Below are 6026 nucleotides of genomic sequence, written 5' to 3'. Positions count from 1 at the left end.
GCAGAGCGATAGAGGTGTTGGTGGAGCTGAGCAGGAGACGGGAGCTGGGGGGAGATAGAGAGGGGATGGAGGGGTGTGTGTGTGTGTGTGTGAGGGGAGAAGAGAGAGTCCCTCAGGCGTGTCCGGGGCTCTGATGGCTCCCCTGACAACCTCCTCCGTAATGGTCTCCCTCTCTCTCTCTGAGTGCTGTGAAATTGCAGGCCGGCGCTCTACAGCTGAGGACTCAGAGGAGACAAACGGCCTTTTAATTCAGAGCGCAGAGAGGTGACGGAGAGGGAGGCCCCCGGGGAGGGCCACCAATCAGACATCCATCATGCTAACCTCTCCCTTGGGACGGACCCTGCCAGAGAGGGTCCCCTCCCCACACCCCGCCTCCTCTCCCACCCGGAGGTGGTCTAACGTGTGAGTGTGTGTGTGTGTGTGTGTGTGTGTGTGTGTGTGTGTGTGTGCGTGTGTGTGTGTGTGTGAGAGAGAGAGAGCGCATATGCGTGCGTATGTGCATGCCTTTGGGGTTGGAACGAGGTTTTGTTGGGGGGGTCTGGGGGTTAGAACCGGTGTGCTCAGGTGTCCGGGCTGTCACGGTGCAGAGTGGAAAAGACCCGGGCAGATAAACCACGTTTTTCTTTAATTTTTTTTGGGTTCTGGTATCTGATTTATTTATTTACTTATTTATTTATTTCATCTGACTCCCCCCCCCTCCACCACTACAGATTCCCTTTGAGTTCGTAATTACAGGAGTGGGTGTTAAGTCGTTTAATTATCAGAAACATTTACCTTTTTATTTCTGACACCTGAATGCACCTGAACGTACAAACAGCCGTCGCGGTTTTCTACCGATTCAAAAAAGAAGAAGAAAAAAAAACACACACACACAAAAACGCAAGGATTCAGCACGCAATGTTGTTGAGATTTCCACTTTCCTTTGCTGCACATTACTGTAAATTAAAGAAGGAGGGGAAAAAAACCACTTCTTGCCACAGATACTGCAATGCAAACCTTTTATGAACAAACACTTGACGACAGAGAAAGGAAATTCTTCTTAAGCCACTTCAGATGTTGGTCCTTGGGTAAAAAAAAAAAAAAGAAAAAGAAAAGAAAAGAAAAAAAAAACAAATATTCACATACAAGCGGACTATCAAAGTTGCTCTTCTTTGTAAACAAACTCGTAAACAACTAAATGAAAACGTTATGAAACGAAATTTCGAAGCGAGCCGAAAGAACAGGATCCTCTTTTGTGGGTTTTTGCTGGGCTTGATGGATTTCAGGTGTGTGTTTTCTGAATGGATGCAAGACATCCTGCAGCATTCAATGCTGACTGGAGCCTTCTTCACACACACACACACACACACACACACACACACACACACACACACACACACACACACACACACACACACACACACACGCACGCACACGCACACACACACACACACACACACACACACACACACACACACACACACACACACGCACACCCACACACACGCACGCACACACACACACACGCACACACACGCACACCCACACACACACACACGCACACACACACACACACACACACACACACACACACAGAGCGTGTGTGTGTGAGGGTGTGTGTGTTGATGAAAGATTTCATTATTGAGCTTTGAACGTGATTAAAATTCAAGTAAATCCTAACGTAACAGAGCTTCGCGTTGGAATTTTAAGAATGTTTACGTTTGTACAGAAAGAGACACTGACTGACTTCTTGTCAGGCATATTGTCACGGAGACGGACGCATTCTACCGCTGGCTTAGTGACTTGACAGTCTTCTTTTGTGTTGGAAAGAAAAAAAAGAGATTATTTACAGTCATTTTGGGTGGATTTATGGTGACGTAAACATAAAATCCCCTTGAATGCCGCACGCGCGCAGTGTTTACAGAACAGAACCGGGGTTTGCGAAATGGAAAGAGCGCAGACGGCGCGTGCGTGCGTGCGTGCGTGCGTGCGAGCGAGGTTTTTGCAGAGAAAAGAAGAAAGTCTGTTGCTGTCCTTGGTGCTCCCTGCCTTCAGCACCACGGACAGCTTCCTCATTCTTCTCCGCAGGTGAGGCTGCGGCGCGCGGCGCAGCGCAACAAAAGCAGCAGCAAACTGGGATTTTTTTTTTTTTTTTTGTTCTTTTGCAACAACCGTGCCATGTAGCTGCATTCAAATGTGCTCCCCGGTGCTTTTCTTCCCTGTTTCTTTTTGTTTTCCTCCTTTAATATGGGAAAGGTTTCAGTTCTGTTTTATTTTTTTTAAGCGTTAGCAAAAAAGTTTTAATATTGCAACAGAAAAGTAATTGTCCACCACACTCTGACACTTTGGTATACGGCGGAGATTCTTGTTTCAAAGTTAAAGTTATACAAACAGACCAATTTGGGCAGAATAGAAGTGGGCAGTAAAAAAGTAAATTGACTAGCGGTGCACCGGTTGCAGTTCTCTGACCGGAGGCAGATTACCGATCTTTTAAAAAGCCCGATCTGGCGATTCCGATTCTTGGCCGATACTTATTTTTTTTATCTGGATGAAGTGTTGCTAAATATTGCAAGGAAGTCACTGAGTTGGCGGAGGAGACCTGGTGGGCGTGGCTAACAGTCAAACGTTAACTAGGCCGTTGCCGAGTTAAAAAGATCAGTGGATGAGATTGGCTTCACATGTAAGTATTGGCTGATCACCAATCTCCCAAAATCAAGAAAATGGAGGCCGATTTCACCCCTATCTTTTCAGAACATGTACTTGAGTAGAATTTTTTTTTTCCCAAAACCTTCACACTTTCACTCCATTAAATTTTTAACAATATAATCATTCTGTTTAATTCACTATCTTTCGCTAAAGGTTTCTGTTATTTGTCCATTTTGTTCCACCGACAGTGAAATTACACCCAACACCCCTGGGTGGAGATATGCAACTTTAAATCGATTACAAGAACGAGAGTCATTTTAGCTCTGCTGGTGGTGCCTTACAGGCACGTGAATGAATAATACATGAAATAGTACAGTGTCTTTGAGTGTGTAGGAAAAGCTAAAAAAAAAAAAAAAAAAGATCAATGCATTATTATTGGTGAGCTGGGATCTGTACAAAATAGGAGCAAATTGTCCCAATTTTTCTTGATTACACTCCAGTGAGAGATGTCGTCAAAAAACATCACATTTTTAAGTACTTTCAATACTTTAGGTATTTTTTGACTTATGTAATAATATGACAGAGTTTACTGGAGTAATACTTAATCAGTAGGATCAGTACTTTGACTCAAGTGATGAAACAGTGTCCACCACTGGTCTTGGGGTTGGTTTGCCATACAGGTTTCACTAAATGCTTCAACCAATTTTTTACAGTGTCTAACGTCTATAACATTAAAACCAACAAGCGAGTTTAATAAGATTTTGAAGACAGCATGCACAAAATATAAATATAGATCTAAAAGTAGGTGTTGTACTACATTAGCTACATTAGGCACAACTGAACGTAATAGTAAAATTTCCAGTTTCAGGTATGTAGATTGTTTTCAAATTTGGTGAACTACATTTTGAAATTTAATTACAGTTTCGGTACAATCCATTCCTGTCCATTAGTACAGCTTTTTACAGTAAAAAAAAAAAAAAAAAAAATCACAAATGGATGCCATTCGCACTCTTGACTCTAGATGGCGGAAAAGTACTTCCAATAGATCCGTGGTATGAGTAGAATATGACTCAACAGGCATCTTTAGACAAGACAAGAGTCTAAAAGGGGTTAAAATTGATTTTAATTTTCAGTTTAATTCTGGGTTTAAATTTTTAAGAGTTCAATTATTAAACACAACAACAAAAAAGCTTAACACCTTAGCATAGCAGACTTTATAGGCAGTATAATACACTGTGTTTAAAAACTATGTGAAGAAGCCTGAGGTTCCTTACACATGGAGGTGGTGAACTTTGTCATTCGAGTTTAATTTTTGGTCAATCTGATCATTTTGATTGTAAATTTCAGCTGACAATACGAATACAAAAATTAATATTACTCATTTAGGAATCTGAGTTATGGGAAACTGTCATCAAGTCTGTATTTTGCCTTCAGTGATTTTTTTTATTGATCTATTTACAGTTACATTCATGAAATATAACTCCACGTATCTCTACCAGCAGGAATAATTCAACAAGTAGCATTCAAATATGGCTGTTAAGGTACAAAGATTTTTCTTTGCATTTCCTCAATAATATTGAGTTTACATTTAATAGAACCCCCCCCCCCCCAATTTGATATTCAGAGTCATCTTCAAGGTAGACTCATTCTTGATAAACGCAACAACAAATCTGAAGGGTGTTATTGTTCTCTGAAATATTTCTGTGTGGTTTAAAAGGTCTTTGGGGCCCCCTGCTGTACTGGGGGTCTTGAGAAGCGTCTTAGTTTGTGTATTCCTTGGGCTGACCATAAAACAATCCTATTGTGTTGCATGAGCTCAGACCTGGACCAGTCAACCCAACTAAAAGTTGGGTTGTCTCCAGTCAGGAGTTGGGTAATCTCCCTATGTTGACTCTCCACTGCCTGGACAGTCCTGGACAATGATTTAAAAGTTGTAATATTTATTTATTTGTTTATCATTTTGCACTTTTTGTCCTTTCTCAATGACCAAAATCCAACGAATAAAGTCAACATTAGTTTAGGAGAAAGAATGTTACTATAGAAACTTGTCAAATCAGCTGATTTTAGTTGTAGACTGTTTTGGACAATCAATATTAACGTTTTTTTTATTTATTATTCTTATTCCTGGACCTTAATTTAAAGTTGCATCACAAATAAACCCCCCAGAAATTCAGCCTTTTCGAGGCTGAATTTCGCGTCCCAAACCCCAAGGCGTCCCAAACCCCAAGGTTAACAATGACTCCCAACTGTCCACTTCCTTATAAAACGTTTACTAATTTATTTTTACTTACTTATTTGCTCATATCCCGTATTTAGAGGTTAAAATAAACACCACACATTGACATGAACAAAGGTTTTGAACGAAAAGGAATCATTTGAAGGAAAAAAAAGCCTTGTCGTTTGCTTTTAGCTCATCACTTTGTGATGTATTTAAGCTAACACCGTGTATTTAAGCTAACACCATGTATTTAAGCTAACACCGTGTGTTTAAGCTAACATCGTGTATTTAAGCTAACATCGTGTATTTAAGCTAACATCGCGTATTTAAGCTAACATCGCGTATTTAAGCTAACATCGCGTATTTAAGCTAACATCGTGTATTTAGCTAACACCTCCCTACTGTAACTCTCATTATCGTCCTCAATGACCTCAGCCGCGTAAAATGAGTGAAAATTCACACCTGCAGTCATTCAAACGAGACCCCAAATATAATGCCCCGTTAAGGCGGAGCAGAACCAGCCTCTCCTGCGTCCACTTACACGAATTTGCCTCTTTGCTTGTTTGCTTAACTGCAACTAACAAAACGAGCCTGTTGGTAAATATTGAAATTCCCTTCGGCTGGGGGCCGCCCTGTTAAAGCACCAGGTGACCGGGCTCTCCCCATTGATAAGCTCCAGTTAATCCATCGCATTTCCCTGTAAATAGCTGCGTGCATGAGAAAGGCCCCCCGAGGGGCCCCCCGCCCTCTCCTCCTCCTCTTGTCACACAAGGCCGCTGAGGGTATGTATCAGAAAGCATTGTTTTGGATAACTCCTACTATCATTTTTGTGTGTTTAATTTGATCTTAGTGTGCTTACAGGAATCTCCAGAGTCAATGAATTCATGTGTGAAGTCTCCATGAACCGGCGTCACCACAAACGGGGCCCAGGTATTTCTGCGCTTCGGGGTCCTGGCTCGGAGGCTGTACACACATACACACACACACGCACACACACACCCACACACACACACACACACACACACACACAGCTATGAGCGTGTAACCATGACAACTGCGCTCTGATTGGCTCGTCTGATGCGAGGAATTAACAGGGGCCTCGTCCAATCTGAGCTCCGGATGCAGCTCCGCGCTTGGCGAAAAAGAAAAAAAAAAAAAAAAAAAAACCTCTCTCATGATAACC

Source organism: Xiphophorus maculatus, chromosome 8 (genome assembly GCF_002775205.1).
Source record: "Xiphophorus maculatus strain JP 163 A chromosome 8, X_maculatus-5.0-male, whole genome shotgun sequence".
NCBI classification, from domain to species: domain Eukaryota; kingdom Metazoa; phylum Chordata; class Actinopteri; order Cyprinodontiformes; family Poeciliidae; genus Xiphophorus; species Xiphophorus maculatus.
The sequence above is the reverse complement of the archived record's forward strand: the minus strand, read 5'-3'. Positions refer to the sequence as shown.